Source organism: Oncorhynchus mykiss, chromosome 25 (assembly GCF_013265735.2).
Source record: "Oncorhynchus mykiss isolate Arlee chromosome 25, USDA_OmykA_1.1, whole genome shotgun sequence".
NCBI lineage: Eukaryota > Metazoa > Chordata > Actinopteri > Salmoniformes > Salmonidae > Oncorhynchus > Oncorhynchus mykiss.
In genome coordinates, this window is record NC_048589.1 from 29,181,866 (window position 1) to 29,203,300 (window position 21,435).

General features: G+C 43.6%; 1 protein-coding gene across 2 annotated transcripts in view; it reads right to left on the reverse strand.

Moving 5' to 3' along the window:
- daam1a (dishevelled associated activator of morphogenesis 1a) overlaps positions 1 to 21,435 on the reverse strand; it is a 70,862-nt gene that overhangs the window by 46,505 nt on the left and 2,922 nt on the right. The window contains exon 1 of one of the 2 annotated variants that reach the window (XM_036962822.1): positions 8,946 to 9,588. The exons of the other annotated variant lie outside the window; for it this stretch is intronic. The gene's annotated coding sequence lies outside the window, so the exon portion shown is untranslated. Of the gene's footprint in view, positions 1 to 8,945; positions 9,589 to 21,435 lie in introns of those variants that run through there. 2 annotated transcript variants of the gene reach the window in all.

Consider the following 21,435-nt stretch of genomic DNA (forward strand, 5'->3'; position numbering starts at 1 on the left):
AACGGTTGCATAGACACTGACTCTGCGTGCAATGAACGCAAGAGAAGTGACAATTTCACCTGGTTAATATTGCCTGCTAACCTGGATTTCTTTTAGCAAAATATACAGGTTTAAAAATATATACTTCTGTGTATTGATTTTAAGAAAGGCATTGATGTTTAAGGTTAGGTACACATTGGAGCAACGATACGCACCACATCGATTATATGCAACGCAGGACACGCTAGATAAACTAGTAATATCATCAACCATGTGTAGTTAACTAGTGATTATGATTGATTGATTGTTTTAATGCTAGCTAGCAACTTACCTTGGCTTACTGCATTCGCGTAACAGGCAGCCTCCTTGTGGAGTGCAATGAGAGGCAGGTGGTTAGAGCGTTGGACTAGTTAACTGTAAGGTTGCAAGATTGAATCCCCGAGCTGACAAGGTAAAAATCTGTCGTTCTGCCCCTGAACGAGGCAGTTAACCCCACGTTCCTAGGCCGTCATTGAAAATAAGAATGTGTTCTTAACTGACTTGCCTAGATAAATAAAGATTAAATAAAGGTGTAAAAAAACAACAACAACAAAAAAAAACAATGGCCAAATCGGTGTCCAAAAATACAGATTTCCGATTGTTATGAAAACTTGCAATCGGCCCTTAATTAATCGGCCATTCCGATTAATCGGTCGACCTCTATTACCTGCCTCACTTGCTTTGGCAATGTTGACGCATGTCTCCCATGCCAATAAAGCCCCTTGAATTGAAATTGAATTGAATTGATATAGACAGGCACACTGCATGGTATTCAGTAAGAATGTCTGTTCATCAAGTATGTGGGGATCATTTGGTCTGAGCATCCATTTCGCCAATACCAAAACAAAGTCTGCAACAAAGCAATATTCTAAACTCATGGATAGATCTCCACTTAGTCCAGGGCTGTCAGACTCAGGACAATAATACAATAACAATGTTCTGCCACAATAACATTCATGTTTGACAGTCCTGTAGATAAACAAAGCTATAGAACAATCAGTCTCTACAACTTAACTGTCGCGTAGAAGAGGTTATAATCTGAACCCATTCAGTATGATTCATGTACTATAAGCATAACAAGCTGATGAATAATGACAGGGAATGAACATGCATCAAGCTGCCTTCTCAGTGTCATCAACAAGTTGCACAACCATCTGAAAAATGTTACCCCAGCATAGCGGAGTTGTTCAGCGTGTTCTACAGATAGCAAGACATGAGTTCCACCCGTGCTCTCCTCTCCGCTTTCCACGGGATGTCCAAGTTGAGATACCAAAGAGCTGACGTTAAGACAGCCAGACAGCACTGTGATTACAACCATGGAGATGCACCTTTATTATGATGATGTGGAATGTAGAAACAAGTCCTAATTCACCTCCAGTCAGTGTGTTTATTTATTCATGTTTTAAATTCCCCATTATACTACTATGAACATGTACTGGTGTCTGCATCCCAAGTAGCACCCTACTCCCTACATAGTGCACTGCCTATGGGCCCTGGTCTAAAGTAGTGCCCTATATAGGGAAAAGGGTGCCATTTGGGACACAGACTACGTGAAGCAGGGTTCTAACAGGAAATACTGGGTTCACTAGGCTGGGCAAACCCATAGAGAGAGCAGACTTGCTATCCCCTGAGGTTTCCCCATCACATGCCTGTCTCTGTCTGCTAATGACAGGCGAACCACAGCCAGAGCCAAGCTCCCACTCCCAGCCTCATGATGTACTGAACTCTATCCACCATAGGCATTTCACTGCCAGAAGCCCATGCCAAGGGTTGAGATTGGGTGCACGAATAAAACACAAGAGCACTATACTTTTTGTGGGCCTTTCTTTTATTAGTATCTTTGAATGTTGAATACTTGCACTTGAATTTTTCCCCCACTTACAACCTCTGACTTTACTGATAGCTATTGCAACTGCTTAGCATCCGACTGCAAAGGCGCTACAGAGTGTAGTGTGGACGGCCCAGTACATCACTGGGCCCGAGCTCCCTGCCATACAGGACCTCTATACCAGGCTGTGTCAGAGGAAGGACCTAAAAATAGCCAGCCACCCAAGTCATAGACTGTTCTCTCTGCTGCCACACGGCAAGTGGTACCGAAGTCTGGAACTAACAGGACACTGAACAGCTTCTACCCCCAAGCCGTAAGACTGATAAATAGTTAGTTAAACAGTTAGTCTGGCCAGATATCTCCATTGACCCTTTTTGCATTCACTGTTTTTTGACTCACCAAATACGCTGCTGCTACTGTTTATTATCTATCCTGTTGCCCAGTCACTTTATTCTTCGTTATCCATGTATATACACATTTCTACCTCAATTACCTTGTACTCCTGCACATCGACTCAGTACTGGTACCCCGTGTACAGTATATAGCCAAATTATCGTTACTCATTGTATATCTATTATTATGTGTTTTAATTTTCTATTATTTCTCTATTTTTCTTTCTCTCTGCATTGTTGGAAATGGCCTGTAATTATGCAATTCACTATTAGTCTACACCTGTTTTTTACAAAGCATGTGACAAATAAAATTTGATTTGATTTTGATTGAGGAAAAATTTACTTACTATGACTGTGATATGTGGTTCTCACATAGCTATCTTAAGATGAATGCACTAACTGTAAGTCACACTGGATAAGAGCATCTGCTAAATTACTAAAATAAAAAAATATATACAGTACCAGTCAAAAGTTTGGACACACCTACTCATTCCAGGCTCTAAACATTAATATTTTGATTTGTTAAACACTTGACTGACCTTCATGTCTTAAAGTAATAATGGACTGTCATTTCTCTTTGCTTATTTGAACTGTTCACGGCCTAATATGGACTTGGTATTTTACAAAATTGGTCTATCTTCTGTATACCACTCCTACCTTGTCACAACACAACTGATTGGCTCAAATGCATTAAGAAGGAAATTCCACAAATGTATTTAACAAGGCACAGCTGTTAACTGAAATGCATTCCAGGTAACTACCTCATGAAGCTGGTTGAGAGAATGCCAAGAGTGTGCAAAGCTGTCATCAAGGCACAGGGTGGCAAATGAAGAATCTCAAATATATAATATATTTCGATAAGTTTAACACTTTTTTGGTTACTACATGATTCCATATGTGTTATTTCATAGTTTTGATGTCTTCACTATTACTCCACAATGTAGAAAATAGTAAATATAAAGAAAAACCCTTGAATAAGTAGGTGTGTTCAAACTTTTGACTAGTACTGTGTGTGTGTGTGTGTGTGTGTGTGTGTGTGTGTGTGTGTGTGTGTGTGTGTGTGTGTGTGTGTGTGTGTGTGTGTGTGTGTGTGTGTGTGTGTGATATATAATTGTTTAACTTGGGTCAAATGTTTAGGGTAGCCTTCCACACGCTTCCCACAAAAAGTTGGGTGAATTTTGGCCCATTCCTCCTGGCAGAGCTGGTGTAACTGAGTCAGGTTAGTAGGCCTCCTTACACGCACAAAAGCACCCCCACAAAATTATGCTGCCACCCCCATGCTTCACGGTTGGGATGGTGTTCTTCGGCTTGCAAGCATCCCCCTTTTTCCTCCAAACATAACGATGGTCATTATGGCTAATAAGTTCTATTTTTGTTTTATCAGACCAGAGGACATTTCTTAAAAAAGTACAATCTTTGTCCCATGTGCAGTTGCAAACCGTAGTCTGGCTTTTTTTATGGCGGTTTTGGAGCAGTGGCTTCTTCCTTGCTGAGCGGCCTTTCAGGTTATGTCGATGTAGAACTCGTTTTACTGTGGATACTGATACTTTTGTACCTGTTTCCTCCAGCATCTTCACAAGGTCCTTTGCTGCTGTTCTGGAATTAATTTGCACTTTTCGCACCAAAGTACATTATTCTCTAGGAGAAAGAGCGCCTCTCCTTCCTGAGCGGTATGATGGCTGCATGGTCCCATAGGGTTTATACTTGCGTACTATTGCTTGTACAGATGAACGTGGTACCTTCAGGCATTTGGAAATTGCTCCCAAGGATGAACCAGACTTGTGGAGGTCTACAATCTTTTTTCTGAGGTCTTGGCTGATTTCTTTTGATTTTCCCATGATGTCAAGCAAAGAGGCACTGAGTTTGAAGGTAGGCCTTGAAATATATCCACAGATACACCTCCAATTGACTAAAATGATGTCAATTATCCTATCAGAAGCTTCTAAAGCCATGACATAATTTTCTGGGATTTTCCAAGCTGTTTAAAGGCACAGTCAACTTAGTGTATGTAAACTTCTGACCCACTGGAATTGTGATACAGTGAATTATAAGTGAAATAATCTGTCTGTAAACAATTGTTGGAAAAATGACTTGTGTCATGCACAAAGTAGATGTCCTAACTGACTTGCCAAAACTGTAGTTTGTTAAGTGGTTGAAAAACGAATTTTAATGACTCCAATCCAAGTGTATGTAAACTTCTGACTTCAACTGTACACTACCGTTCAAAAGTTTGGGGTCACTTAGAAATGTCCTTGTTTTCCTTGAAAACATACATGAAATGAGCAAAATAAATAGGAAATATAGTCAAGACGTTGACAAGGTCATAAATAATGGTTCTTAATTGAAATAATAATTTTGTCCTTCAAACTTTGCTTTCATCAAAGAATCCTCCATTTGAGCAATTACAGCCTTGCAGACCTTTGGCATTGTAGTTGTCAATTTGTTGAGGTAATCTGAAGAGATTTCACCCCATGCTTCCTGAAGCACCTCCCACAAGTTGGATTGGCTTGATGGGCACTTTTACGTACCATACGGTCAAGCTGCTCCCACAACAGCTCAATAAGGTTGAGATCCGGTGACTGTGCTGGCCACTCCATTATAGACAGAATGCCAGCTGACTCCTTCTTCCCTAAATAGTTATTGCATAGTTTGGAGCTGTGCTTTGGGCCATTGTCGTGTTGTAGGAGGAAATTGGCTCCAATTAAGTGATAGCCGTCCTTTTTCAAGATCCATTTATCCCTGTAAAAATGTCCCACTTTACCACAACCAAAGAAACCCCAGAACATCACATTGCCTCCACCATGCTTGACAGATGGCGTCAAGCACTCCTCCAGCATCTTTTCATTTTTTCTGCATCTCACGAATGTTCTTCTTTGTGATCCGAACACCTCAAACTTAGATTAGTCTGTCCATAACACGTTTTTCCAATCTTCCTCTGTCTAGTGTCTGTGTTCTTTTGCCCATCTTAATCTTTTATTTTTATTGGCCAGTCTGAGATATGGCTTTTTCTTTGCAACTCTGCCTAGAAGGCCAGCATCCCGGAGTTGCATCTCCCCTGTTAACATTGAGACTGGTGTTTTGCGGGTACTATTTAATGAAGCCGCCAGTTGTGGACTTGTGAGGCGTCTGTTTCTCAAACTAGACACTCTAATGTACTTGTCCTCTTGCTCAGTTGTGCACCGGGGCCTCCCACTATTCTTTCAATTCTGGTTGGAGCCAGTTTGCGCTGTTCTGTGAAGGGAGTAGTACACAGCGTTGTACGAGATCTTCAGTTTCTTGGCAATTTCTCGCATGGAATAGCCTTCATTTCTCAGAACAAGAATAGACTGATGCGTTTCAGAAGAAAGTTCTTTGTTTCTGGCCATTTGGAGCCTGTAATCGAACCCACAAATGCTGATGCTCCAGACACAACTAGTCTAAGGACAGTTTTATTGCTTCTTTAAATTGGTTTAAACAACAGTTTTCAACTGTGCTAACATAATTGCAAAAGGGTTTTCTAATGATCAATTAGCCTTTTAAAATGATAAACTTGGATTAGCTAACACGACGTGCCATTGGAACACAGGAGTGATGTATGCCTATGTAGATATTATAATTTTTTTAATCAGGGGTTTCCAGCTACAAGTCCTTTACAACATTAACAATGTCTACACTGTATTTCTGATCAATTTGATGTTATTTTAATGGACAAAAAAAATGCGGCCAGCACCGGTAGAGAAATGTAAGATGTGCTTAGCTATCATCACCTAAACAATCTTCATCTATGTTCTGATTGATGGTGATTCATTCATGTGAATGATTTACATTTGCACTGCAGGTAATCTAATCAATCAATCCTACCCGAAAAAACTCTTGCATTTATCAGTCATTTTAAATAATGTGGGTGAATATATCTGAAGCTCAGACCCCTGTGATGTCAACACCATCAACATGAATGGAATGATAACCCGGGTACTGAGGAAGCCTGTTGCATAGTGCATTGAGCACAGCACAGACCTCCCCTTAGAAGCCAGACCTTTTAAGTGGTCAAACGGCATTGTGAAACCCAGGACAACCCATTTAGAGTATTACATAAGAGAGAGAAGTCAGCGCAGGCTAACCTGTCCAGTTCAACGAGGTCAGTCAATCAGACCATGAGATGCATTTTACGTAATGAACCCCGCAAGTCCCTTGATCGATTTAATCTCTGTCAATATGTTATCAAAAGGAGGCTAAGTGTGTCTATTTAGAACTCATCGGTCGGCGCAACAGTAGATACTAGATTTATAAAACACACACATTTTACCATGTGACCTATTCACTCACTGCATGGATGGAAAACTAGCTCATCTTATTGTCAGATCACATTATAATGGAGATGATCTGGACACCATCATTGGAACCACTTGGTGAGGAAAGGAAGCAAGGACAGAAATAGACATGCATGTGTGTCGAAGGTAATAGGGGGGCAATTTCCTATTCGCTGGATCTGAAAACCACCCAGGGCTGCATCCCAAATGGAACCATTTTCCCTATATAGTGTACTACTTTCGATCAGGGCCCATAGGGAATTGCCTACCATTTGGGATGCAGACCAGGTCATATAGCCTAGCTAGCGACATGTGTGTTACATTTTGGTTAGAGTCAGGAACATTTGGAATTGATTTTGGTCGGTCGGAGCTGTTTTGGTGCTCTCCTGACAGAATGCCATTGGGATCAGATCACTCAGACTGCAGAGTGGAGCAGAGTGGAGCACTCAGGGTCTAGAGAGTTGCTAAGATCAATATTAGCAGGGTGCTGACAGGCCAATCGGCTCTTAGTTCCCCTGGGCTCTGATAGAAGGGTCAAATGTCAAGCCAATAGGGGGATGCCTCCAGCCCTCTTCCATCCCACTCATGAAATAACCAGAGGCAGACAGTCCCTGGTCCCTGCAGGAATGCAGTTACACACACACACACACCACGGCTGGTTTAGATGCCTCTGATGAAAACCAACCACACATATACACACTCTTCACAATCCCAGACTTGATCCCTCCCTCTCATTCAGCCATATCTGAGCTAACTCCCAATTTTCTAAACTCATCCTTTTCCCCAGGACCCTGGATACCCACTGCTCTCCTCCCTTGTTGCCAGGGCTGTTTCTGATTCAGAGCCCTGCCTGCATTACATGTGCTAATCCAGCGGGATGAGTCGCTGGGATTGAACAAGGACCAGTGTGAGTAATGAGTTTTTATAGGCTAAGCTTCGGCTGCATGGGTCCCCCAGCTGCCAATCAAAGATTGGTGGGAGTCTCTGGGCAGTGTGTGTGTGTGTGTGTGTGTGTGTGTGTGTGTGTGTGTGTGTGTGTGTGTGTGTGTGTGTGTGTGTGTGTGTGTGTGTGTGTGTGTGTGTGTGTGTGTGTGTGTGTGTGTGTGTGTGTGTGTGTGTGTGTGTGTGTGTTGGGGGCAAACAGTGGTGACCGAGCTGCTTCATACAGGGGCTAAGCATCTAACAACATCCATTCAGCCATCCATCCCCTTGGAAACGGATGCAATATTGAGCAGATAAGGAGGTGACAGTATATTCAAATCAGGAAACAGCAAAAAACCAACTGCCCCATGCCCTCACTCTTCATAGAAAATAGCGATAGGGAAACTACTAACTCAGAACAGTCAGGGGTATTAGCACAAGGCCAAAGTTGGACCCATTGACCTTTCTCACAGCCTAGCTCTAGTACTGTTAGAAAAACTCCACCTCCAACTCAAACACACAGAGTCATGGTGAATGCCAGACTAGAGTTCCAGTCACAAACAGAACCATGCTAACACCCACAGTAACACCCAGAGATCCTAAAAACACTCAAACGGTGCAGCGGTGGACAATCTGACGTGCTGTCTGTGTGTGTGTGAGTCTGTGTGTGTGTCTGTATGTCTGTGTGTGTGTGTGTGTGTGTGTGTGTCTGTGTGTGTGTGAGTCTGTGTGTGTGTGAGTCTGTATGTCTGTGTGTGTGTCTGTGTGTGTGTGAGTCTGTGTGTGTGTCTGTATGTGTGTGTGAGTCTGTGTGTGTGTGTGTGTGTGTGTCTGTGTGTGTGTGAGTCTGTGTGTGTGTGTCTGTATGTCTGTGTGTGTGTCTGTGTGTGTGTGAGTCTGTGTGTGTGTCTGTATGTGTGTGTGAGTCTGTGTGTGTGTGTGTGTGTGTGTGTCTGTGTGTGTGTGTGTGAGTCTGTGTGTGTGTCTGTATGTGTGTGTGTGTGTGTGTGTGTGTGTGTGTGTGTGTGTGTGTCTGTGTGTGTGCGAGTCTGTGTGTGTGTCTGTATGTCTGTGTGTGTGTGTGTGTGTGTGTGTGTGTGTGTGTGTGTCTGTGTGTCTGTGTGTGTGTGTGTTGGCTCACCCTAGGAAGAAATGCATACGAGTCTCATTATAGTTTTTTTTTGTTCAGGGCTCCCTGCATTCCCAGCTCACACCACACAGAGACAGACGGAGTGTTGTTTTCCCTTGAATTATGACAGACACATTCTGAGCACATAGCTGCCTAAATACAGAGGGAGTAAAAGGGAGTAGAATTCCACTGTGCCAGTAGCACACTACTTATGCTTCCCTTACAGTTAGTTGTCCATAGAGAAACAGAAGCAGCCACAGATTTCCACTAAGATCCATTACTGTGCGAGTGTTGTTGTTCCCCTGTTGAATAACATACAGCCAGAAGTCTTGTAATGCTTTCATTGAAACATTTTTAAACAATCTTACCTTTTTACACAACAGCAATAGATCCTCTTATATGGGTAAACATCCTCGTTATAAAGTCCAGTCGAGGCAGCGAAACAAGCTCCACAGAGCAGAGTGAGTCCTGCTCTGCTCTCTGTTCTGCTCTCTGCTTTCTACAGGCAGGCAGCCAGCGCTACTAGAGACCAGATGACCGAGAATGTGAGAAGAGCTGAAGACAGAGCTTCCTATGTCTCCAGCAGTGAGATCACCACAATCACAGTCCAGGAAAGGAGAGAAACACATCCAGCTCCAGCCTCATCCAGCAGAACAGCCCGGAACAGAAAGACCTACTCAGCATGGACATAGCATTGTGACATCCACGGGTTGAGTCAGTGAAGCGTGGTCACTGAACTGTAGCTGTAGTCGAGCCAACTCCTCTGTCTGCAGATAAATACACAGCCTCACAGTCAGTCGCAAACTATCTACCACACAGAACTGTTTCTCTATTCTACAGTAACACTTGGACCTATCAATCTATCCAAGTCTAACTCACTGTAATCCAGTAAAGTCTCCCCACTTAAACGATCTCTGGAAGTGACTACACTGAGACAGCACACAGGCCGTCAGTCCACACTGCTCTGAGCCTATGGACAGAGACACACAAACCCACTGATGTTGGCTTCTGCTGCTGCTGCAGTCAGCCAGCCCTCATCCCTATGCCATGCCACACCCCCCAGTACCCAGCGTGTTTCTATTGGAGGGAGTCAGAGCTGGGCTCCTCCCACTGCTCTCAGCTTTCTTTCTGTTCCACTTAGAGAAGTGTGTGTGTGTGTGTGTGTGTGTGTGTGTGTGTGTGTGTGTGTGTGTGTGTGTGTGTGTGTGTGTGTGTGTGTGTGTGTGTGTGTGTGTGTGTGTGTGTGTGTGTGTGTGTGTGTGTGTGTGTGTGTTTCCTGCCATATTGAAAGATCAATACTCTTAGTGACATGGACCATCTGTATCCAGATTGGGTTACACTAGCAGGAGCTCTATTGTATAAGATCGGCTCATCACACACCCTAACATATTATCTATCACTGACAATCAATCACTTCACAGACTAGGCCAACGTAACTTACATTGCGCTACAATGGATGGATCTGTCGTCCTGCCTTCCATCCACCAGACAGACAGAGTTCATGTCCTATCATTTTCTCAGAATACTAAGCTATTAAGGGAGTGATGAGGGCTTTCCTCATCAAGAACAGATCACACTACTGTTTGACACACAGAGAGACAGACAGACAGACAGACAGACAGACAGACAGACACAGACAGACACAGACAGACAGACAGACACGATAGACACACACACACACACACACACACACACACACACACACACACACACACACACACACACACACACACATACTGTATCTGCCTCTGAGGCAATTCAATCTGCTTTAGGACTCAATTTCCCACCAACCACCACCAGTACAGCAGGTAACCTAGCAGTTAAGAGTGTTGGGCCAGTAACCGAAAAGGTCGCTGGCTTGAATCCCCGAGCCAGCAAGGCGGAAAAATCTAAGTGGATTAAGGCAGCCCCCTGCACCTCTCTGATTCAGAGGGGTTGGGTTAAACGCGGAAGACACATTTCAGTTGAATGCATTCAGTTCCCTTTCCCAGTGTTAAGACTTACGATTGTGATTCAAGTGGATAATCAGCTTTGGGATCATTCTAGATGTTTTCCCCACCCATTTGACTCATATCAATAAAAAAGGAACACAATAGTCTACTATACCAATACTCTACTATACCAATACTCTACTATACCAATACTCTACTATACCAATACTCTACTATACCAATACTCTACTATACCAATACTCTACTATACCAATACTCTACTATACCAATACTCTACTATACCAATTCTCTACTATACCAATACGCTACTATACCAATACTCTACTATACACACTGCAATACTACACCCAATGTAAGGTGGGGGTATGATTTCAAGCATTTTAGATTTGCAAAACACACTGAAACTTCCCTGAGGAATACATCTGCAACAGTTGCCCAACGTTGGAGCTGATAAAAACATAGCAGTAACGCAATGTTGAGCTTAAAAGGTTACAGCAAGTAACTCTGTTGATCTATGGGCCCTGGTCAAAAGTAGTGCACTAAATAGGGAATAGGGTGCCATTTGGGCTGCATCCTCTGTCCACTGCAGTCCGTAAAACAGCATGCTAGTGTTCCTGTGGATGACTGACCTTTGCCCAAATAATACCCAGCAGCATTCGCTCTCATGTTGGTGTTCTCAGATAGTTGGTAAGTAGAGGAATAAAAGGGGGTTTCCCCTGCTGCCAGAATCCTCTTTATGAGCCGATGGATAAAGGCTTGCTCTGATTTTTTGATTTTATTAACTCGGCACATGCCTCAGCCCTCTTTCTCTCAGTGCAAAGCCCTCTGGTGTACAAAGTCTCATTCACTTCATTCGCTGTTGGAAAATGCAGCATCATTCACGACACACAGTGTATCGATGACAATTAACAAGCAGAGAGCAACTTATCTATAATCTCACCATGCTGTGAAATGAATGACACACAGAGATACTGGGACACAATGCTCCGACAACTGGTGGTCTAGAGTCGACTAGTATGTGGACACAAGTCATTGAAAAGTATCCCATGGTATCAAAAACACAGGAGCCAATCTAATGGAGCCCGTTACAAGCTATTCAATGGACTCAGCAATCCTCCTCCCCTCTAGAAAGAGGACTTTGTCCACGTCACAGAGTCACACAGAGCAGGGCCTGGCTGCCCTCAGAGAGAGAACCAGTGTTTGCCAGCAGTCAGCACCCTGGGCTGGCCTGGCTGTCTACGGATGCCTGCCCAGTCTGCAGAGGCTCAGTGGCTAGCTGATACCAACTGGTGAGTGGTCAGACAGACTGACATTCCCCTGTGGGGTCAGACAGCTGAGGACAGCTCTCCCTCAGTCTCATTCACACAGCCTGAAGCCTGCCAGGTTCCTAGTAAATAACATGGCCATCATCACTGTTGTAATGAAACAAACTGGTCATGATGCATTCCCTCTCTGGGACGGACTAACTGACTCACTGTCATTGTCTGTCTGTGAAGACTGTAGAGGAATGCCACAGATGGACGAACACACACGCACGCACACACACAGTCATCATATCACGCGGCTGCAAAAACAGTCCTCTGATTACAGACATACTGCCTTTTAATGGGATATATGGGATATTCAAGCCATTTTTTATGACAGTGGTTGAAAAGCCTGGGAAATAAAACAGCCTGTGCATGTTTCATGCATGCTATGTTCACAGACGTTTAGAATCTCCTAAACTGTGTTTCAGTAAACAGTTCCGTGAAGGGAGAGTCTTGGTTTTTCCCTCTGGGCGTGCCTCAACAGGATAAACTGATCCATCGAAGGAGTGACACACAGACCTCAGTAACCCGACCTGGAATATCAGCAAGCCCTGGAGACAAATCTCACAATGGCTCATAATCTGACACAATCAATAACACAATGTCTCAATCACACATACACATTTCCAGCTGAATCCAACATTATGACAGACGTCTGCTGTGATGAATAGGGCTTGGTTAGTTACAGGATATAGTTAGAACTTCACCAGGAAGTAAACACTAATCATCAAAAGTTTCATGAAACATCCAAACATGATGACCATCCCACTGTGAGAATTACAGTTGGCTGAAACACATGGCACTGCTTTGCTCGGGTCCCAGTCGTGCTGTGGAACAAGCTGTGTCCTGTCTCTGTCATGAGCAGGGCACTTTAGTCAGTTAGCTGCGGCCTCATTAGCACAGTGAAGTGAGCTGTCAGACACTTATCTTAGATAGCCATAACACTGTTCACTGTGAGAAACATATTTACCCTGCCTGCATCCCAATTTTCTGGGAAGTGTACACTTGTGCACGCCTCTGAACAGATCTACAGTAAATAGCATTTGATACGCATAAGCATACGCTATAGAGCAGGGGTGTCAAAGTCAAATGGACGGAGGGCCAAATAAAAAAATCAGCTACAAGACGAGGGCCGGACTGTTCGAATGTTCATTGAAAAATTTTTAAATGACGCATATAGTCTAGTGAACCTAATTGAACCTACTGAAAACCTAACAAATATATTACAATATGATCAGATAAATAAAGCAATATTTTCTTATGGCTCTGTCAGTAATCTTTAATTTTCAACAGACACAAAAGACAAATTTCCTTTATATAAATATCCCCATAACATGAACATTAAATGAAAGAAACCGGTATTCAAGGCACCATCAGTAGACTATATTTTCTATTTTAGCAAAAGTGGGCTAAATTTACTTCAAAGAAAAAACAATAATAGCAATTTTCTATCATCCACTCAACTGAAATATTTTTAAAATATAATTGGATTGAAATACAAAAAAATAAAGTGCAAAAATCTATTAATCAAAAACAACACTTTGTTTAAGGAGAAGTAACATGCAGTGAAAACAAATATTAAATTTTAACTTTAAACTTGAACTGAGTAAAAACTCTAAATATGTGATTGCACAGTAATGTTCACTTGTTTGAGGTTGAGGGTGATACTTGGTGGTGTCCCATCTTTTCCACAAGTTCATCAATGTTCGGGGTAAGGCTCTGAGCTGAAGAAATCCTCAGAATTGAGTGGAGGTGTTCAGCAGTAAGTCGACTTCTGTGTGATGTTTTGTTCAGGTTCATCAAAGAAAACAGTTGTTCACACAGGTATGTGCTGCCAAACATAGACAACGTTTGAGCAGCCTGGATGCGCAGCTGGGGCATTGTGCCGGGGAGGAAACGGGCAAACTCCGCAGCACCCACTGCCGCATATTTTTCCCTCAGTGCATCATTGCATTGGAGGTCAATCAACTCCATTTGGAGGTTTGGTGGTGAGCTTTCCACGTCAACAGCAAATGGGTTACCGAGCAGTTCCAACCTGCTTTTTTGTGCTTCAAAGTCAGCAAATCGGCGTCGAAAGTCAGTGGTAAGCATACCTATTTTATCAGCCAACTGTGTGCTCGGGAACGCACTGGTAGAGAGCTTCTCTTTCATGGTCTGGCAGCTGGGAAAGTGGCTCAAATTTTCTTTCCGCATCTGCGTCTCCCACAGAGTCAGTTTGGTTTTAAATGCCTTCACTGTACTGTACATATCAGAGATGACACGATCCCGACCCTGCAGCTGAAAGTTTATTGCATTCAGATGACTCGTAATGTCACACAGAAAAGCCATTTCACACAGAAACATTTCGTCTCGGAGTTGTGTTGTGTCTTTCCCTTTGCTGTCCAAGAATAGACAAATCTCCTCACGAAGCTCGAAACATCTTTGAAGCACCTTTCCCTGGCTTAGCCATCGCACCTCTGTGTGATAAGGCAAATCACCATGCTCCGTTTCTAACTCCGTCAGAAATGCCTTGAACTGGCGGTGATTCAAACCTTTGGCTCTGATAAAGTTAACTGTGCGCGTGATGATGCTCATTACATGCTCCATTTTCAAGGCTTTACCGCACAACGCTTCCTGGTGTATGATACAATGATAAGCTGTCAGCTCACCTGTCGCGTTTTCCTCTTGCATCTTTTCCCGTATCTTCGCCACCAGTCCGCTCCTGTGTCCACACATCGCAGGTGCTCCGTCGGTTGTCAAACCCACGAGTTTTTCCCAAGGCAGCTCCATCTCATTTACACATCTTGACACCTCTTCATACAAATCATGCCCCGTAGTTGTGCCATGCATAGGACGTAAAGCCAAAAACTCCTCTGTCACGCTTAGGCTGGAGTCCACTCCGCGGATGAAAATTGACAACTGGGCAATGTCAGAAATGTCGGTGCTCTCATCCACAGCCAAGGAATATGCAATAAAATCTTTTCCCTTTTTCACAAGCTGCTCTTTTAGATTGATGGACAACTGGTCTACTCTCTCGGCAATGGTGTTTCTGCTCAGACTCACATTTAAAAAGAGTTGCCTTTTTTCTGGGCAAACTTCGTCACAAACTTTAATCATGCAGTTTTTGATGAAATCCCCCTCCGTAAATGGCCGGGCTGATTTAGCGATCTCTTCTGCCAAAATAAAACTGGCCTTGACAGCAGCCTGGCCTTGTGATTTGGCTTTTTTGAACAGAGCCTGTCGAGATTTGAGGCCTCGTTTTAATTCCTCTGCCTTTTGTAGCCTTTGTTCCATGTCCATATTCTTGTTTTTGTCCGCGTGTTTCGTTTCATAACGTCGTCTCAGATTATACTCTTTCAGTACCGCCACACTTTCTCCACACAGAAGACACACAGGTTTTCCAGCTACCTTCGTGAACATATACTCCGACTCCCACCTTGTTTGAAACCCCCGGTTCTCAGTATCCACCTTCCGTTTTGCCATTTTTGATGGGTATCTGAAAGTTAATTTTACTGTGATGCTGACGACTGCTGTGCCAATAAATATTGAAATGAAGCAGCCTACTGCTCGGTGCGTCACCTTTGCATTGTGGGAAATGTAGTATTGGTGCGTGTAAAAGATCTGCGGGCTGCCGGCTTGCTGCGGGCCGGTTCTAATAATAAATCAAGATCATCCCAGGGGCCGTAAAAAACCTTCTTGCGGGCCGGATGTGGCCCGCGGGCCTTGACTCTGACATATGTGCTATAGAGAGTTTCCATCATATTTCTTCACATCAGTCATTTCCTTTTAATGGGAAGTGGGCAAGTGCACAAGAAGGATAAATAATTGGGACACAGACCCTGTTTGTATGCAGGATACTAACAACATTCAAAAGGATGTATATATCATCCAATCACACAATCCCTCGGCTGACTGGAGATAGTCAGCAAGAGGCAGTCTGGTTTCATCCCTCTGTTCCTCCCCATGTTGCCCGAATGTATTCCAGGGCGTGTTCTCAGCATGAGCAAAACAGCTGGCAGGCGTATTCACAGTCATTTTCAACCTCTCCTTGTCCCAGTCTGTAATCCCCACATGGTTTAAGATGACCACCATCATTCCTGTTCTCAAGAACTCTTAAGTTGTCATGCCACAATGACTACCACCCTGTAGCACTCACATCTGTAATCATGAAGTGCATTGAGAGGCTGATTATGGCACACATCAACACCATTATCCCATACACCCTTTACCCACTCCAATTTGTATACCGCCCCAACAGATCCATAGATTACACAATCTCAATTGCACTCCACACTGCCTTCACCCACCTAGATAAGAGGAATACCTATATGAGAATGCTGTTCATTGACTACAGCTCAGCGTTCAATACCAGTGTGCCCTCCAAGCTCATCATCAAGCTTAGGACTCTAGGTCTGAACACCTACCTCTGCAACTGGACCCTGGACTTCCTGACGGGCTGATCCCAGGTGGCGAGGGAAGGCAACATCACCTCCGCCACACTAACCCTCAATACAGGGGCCTCACAGGGATATGTGCTTAGTCCCCTCCTGTACTCCCTATTCACCCACGACAGCGTAGCCACGCATGACTCCAACACCATTATCAAGTTTGCTGACAACACAGCGGTGCTAGGCCTGATCACAGGAGATGATGAGTCAGCCGACAGGGAGCTGGCAGTGTGGTGCCGGAGCAACAACCTCTCCCTCAACGTCAGCAAGAACAAGGAGCTGATCGTGGACTACAGGAAACAGGGGGCTAGTACGCCACATTGACGGGGCCACAGTGGAGCAGGTTGAGAGCTTCAAGTTCCTCGGTGTGCAAATAACTAAAGACTTAAAATGGTCCAAACACATTTGGCAAGGGCCACCAAATCTTGAGAGGATTTTGACTGGCTGCATCACTGCCTGGTATGTCAACTGGTATGTCAACTGCAGCGCCCTCGATCGCATGGCACTACAGAGGGTGGTGCAGAGAACCCAGTACATCACAGAGGCCAAGCTCCCTGCCATCCAGGACATCTATATCAGGCGGTGTGGTAGGAAGGCCCGGGGAAAAAAAGACTCCAACCACCAAAGACTATTTCTCCTGCTTCTGCACGGCAAGCGGTACCAGTGCATCAAGTCTGAAGCCAACAGGCTCTTGAATAGCTTCAATCGCCAAGCCATAAGGCTGATAAATAGCTAACAATAGCTACACAGACCATCTGAGTTAAAAAGGTCAATGAGGATACAAGGTTATTTTTTATTTTTGTCTCTATGTACACTCACAGAGCCCTACACACTCCCAGAGCCCTACACACTCACACACTCACGCCATCATCTGCCCACTCACACATAACATGCACATACATTTATACTGCCTCTGCACACATGGACACCCACTCACATACAAGCTACTGCTATCTTATATCTTGATGCTAAGTCACCTTACTCCTGTACATATATACCTTCATTACTCCAGTATCCCTGCACATTGTAAATATGGTATTTGAACCAACCCTGTTTATAGTATGCTAACTTACTTATTGTGTTCTTCATATTTTTGTTGAGTTTTGAGTTTGAAAGAAAGGCATTTCAAAGTACTTGAAACTTGTTGTTATTGTTCAGAAGATCCCTTATCTGCTTACTGTAAGTTACTCAAGGTATAGACTCAGGGTGAAATCAGTGTCATTGAGTCATTGAGGATACAAAGTGCAAACAGATGATGTATGGTAGCACCAACAACAAATTCAGAATCCTGGTTCACTTCGGACAGATCAGACAGAGCTTCCTTCCTACTTGAGGTAGTTAAAAATACAATTCTAAGAGGTCAGAGTTTGTTTGGAACATTTTGATATGCATGATCAACATAAGACAGTTCTTCGGATTGAGTCAGAGACCAGACAGTAGCCATCAATTCTCCTCCCATCTGTTGAAAGGATCAGAGCTACCTGACATCCTCCTCACCGATCCAGGATAAGAACATTTATAACCACATCAAGTTTTATGTTGGAAAGATACCCGGACCTGCATGTCTCAGACCTCAGCAGAATATGATATTCTTTGAGGAGGACAAGTGCTGTATAGTAGGTCAGCCCACCCATCTGCTTTACCTCTGACCAAAGGGGTTACACAGAAAGTACCAATATGACAGAAAACATTTCCTAGAAATGATCTTGTGAAGAGAACAGTGAGGACGAGACACAGATATAGGAAGCACAGCATGTCCATATTGAATGATAGAGGCCTATCGTCAATTTGGGGGAACTTACACAAGATCAGGAGTCCTATCAAACATAAATCACCTGCAGCCCATATAGGCCTAAGTTCAGATGGTTAACAAAAAAACAAAACTTTGATCAAAAGTGATGTGCCATGGGAAATCAATTCTTATTATGAACATTACAAACACAATCCCATTGGTTTGCTTTATTTGGAAACCCCATCAATATTTAGAGTACAATAACTCACACACTGTGAGCAACTGCCCCACTCACAATGACATTGACAGGCAAGCAAACACTGTAGTTGTTGTCAGTGAAAACAGCAACCATGGAGCGAGGAGCAGCAGGACTGATAGACAGATAGCTACAGATAACTATAAAACATCAAAGCAAAGGTAGGGTATTCTGTGCATGTCTGTAGCAACACTGTAGCAATCATTCATACCCATCAAGCATCATTGCAACATGGCAAGTCACATTGCTTCAACTTTTGTAACACTCCCAGACATCTGGAACAACAGTGTCTGTGAGGCGTCCTACTTGGAATGTTGGTGACAAACAACTAAGGTTTTTCAATGTGATTCACAGTGGAATGCCACCTGGGCTCTATGTTAGCATGTCACAATCAGACATTCGTCTATTTAGGCCTGGCCTTGTGGGAAACCATTTTGGCTCACAGTTTGATAGTTTCACTCTTGCCCCAAGGGCAATTCCATGGTGACAGATTAACGAGACTCAGATTTTTTACTTTAAATGTACACCAAACAAAAACCATTGATTTAAAAGTTTAACAAACCACACAACTCTTCGCATATGAATGATTACTTTTCACGATTTCCACAGAAAATGTTACAAAAGCACATTTACAGGAAGAATTGTGCAGATACAAAGTCTGGTAACAGAACAAAACGGAGGGAGATTTCACTGTAATTCTGTTACCAAACTTTGCATCTGCACAGTTTTCCAGTAAAAGTGTTTTTTTTATTAAACTGTGTAAATTGTTCAAATGAGTCATTGTGCATAGAGTTGTTTGTTAAAATTGGAATGTTTTTTGTTTTTTCATACAATCTCAGCGTAATTCCGTTACAACTTCATAGTTCGGGATCAGAGTAGGAACCGGCTTAGTTTGTATGTGAGGCTGACATTGTTTCTGAGTATGGTGATGTAGTGTGTAAGCGGAATGCCTGTTCACACTTTCTCTGCCCTATTAACAAATAAGAGAGTTTAATGATTCAAAGCATAACACTGTAACACACTTGCCAACAATGGAAGATTATTCAAAACATTTCCAAGCTGCCTGCTCCTCACGCCTACTCAAAGACGCAGAGCATAAGACAGTGAAGAAAGAGAGCGATGAAGCACCTTTTATTCAATAGGGACACTTCCCAGCTACACTGTTGGGTGTCCTATAAAACAGTCGGTAGTGCCTCTATCTCTGTATGTTTATGTATGCAGTGTGGGTGCTGACAACCTCGTCTGGGGGGTTAGGGGAGCAGAAAGGGGAGAGAGCTGGGTTCACTGAGGCAGTCCTCTGGTCTAGAGGGTTTAAGTTGGGGGGAGCTGACTGATAGGCTGCGCCTCTGCCTGAAAATGAATAGCACCAGATCACACCATTGTCCAGCCCCACTGAAGCACAAAGACAGAGAATGGGAAGTTCAAACAGCTACACTGGGCCATTGTTGAGCCTCACCGGGCCGACAGGGCTGGGCTCAATGGGTGGGGCAACGCAGGCAGAGCAGGGCTATAGCGGCCTCTGGGATAGTCCCATCCATTTCATACTAGTCCTACAAAGAAACTAAATGGTGGCTGATGCAACCACCGCACACGCTGTTGCTCCTCCTATCTGCCTGATTTTACTGTGGGTGGTGGAAGGGGTGTGTTGCTACCAACCTTGTGGTATTACGCAATGTCTGTCTCCACCACATGCAAATATGCAAGTCTTGAACAGACACACAATCAGAGAGTGAAACACACACACTAAAGTCCAGCAGAGAGCATACAGTACTCTGGTAAATCATTCTCCACAGCAGTTCACAGGCAAAGGCAGAAGCTGAGCGACCACTGAAGGAAAAACAACTGGCTTGGTTTCACTGAGTGAGATAGCTCATCTATCCTCATCAATACCTTGACATAGCAACAAAACTATTCTAAAAACAGTACATCATAACTTCCTTATGAGGAAAAATAGAACCAACCAGAACTGTGCCAAATGGTATTGGTAGCTCCTCTACACATTTAGCGGAAGAGCTACAATGTTTCTCTTTTGCAAGGCTTTCCCAGTTAGATCAAGACTGGAACGTTTTATGAACAACTAGCCTAGTTAGAGTAGAATGCTCTACCTCCTTTCTCTACAACCGTCTACCCCTTCTGTACGTCCCCTCTGCGGCTACATCTTCAGATGTCAGTCATTCATTCTCATTTATTACTGATATTATATTCATATGTTTTCAACTGTATTAATTACTCCATTACTCAGTTTCGCTTTATTTGAAGTGCATCTTATGAAGGCTTCATAAAGCCCTACATAGATGCTTCACAAATCATCTATAAGCGTATATCATGTCCTATAAAGATTCATAATGTGGCATGACAGTGTGACATAAGCAACAGTTTATTTGTTCACATTTATTCATCTTTTATAGAGAATGAAACACAGTTACAGATTATTATTTGTGATCCATGTATGCAGTGCTTATGAAGCATATATGAATGCTTTATGAAGCCTTTATAAGATGTACTTCAAATAAAGCGGGACAAATGACTCTTTACCAATACGTCATGGTGTCATTGTGCATGACTAAGTCTGGGACTGGAGCTGCTGTGAACAGGGCGGTGTGAGGGCGGTGTGAACATCACAGAGGAATACTAACATCCCTCTCAGGACTCCTCCTCGCTCGGTATCGGTTCCTCGAGTGGAAATAAGTCCCGGTATCAAGTCTTGGCACAGCTCTGACATTCCCTTTCGTTGAGATAGCTCCTACAGTACATACTGTACGGTACTGTATCAGCATGACCTCACTGGTTTTAATTGAAGACTTCTCCTCCCACACATACACACACAAGGGGGGGTCCCAGACATGGGAATGCAGAGAGGTCAGTAGTACTGTAGGAACCTGTGATTCAGGGCTGGTGAACCATGGGGAATGTCTGCCTGGGGGCACAGTGCAGGCAGCCAGACAACAACCCATCTGAACTGAATGGTCTGCTGCTGTTAGATATTAGAGGGGGGGGGGGGGGGGGGGGGTCTGGATGATTAACAGCACTGTAATAATATAAGTGATTGTGAGACTGACTCAGGCATGTGATTTGCGTCAGCCCTTCAAAAAGCCCATCATATTTCAGAATGAGAACAGGTTAGCACTTTGCTACTGGGGATGTTCTCATTAGCATGACTTGGGCTTGATCAGAGGCCTCCAGG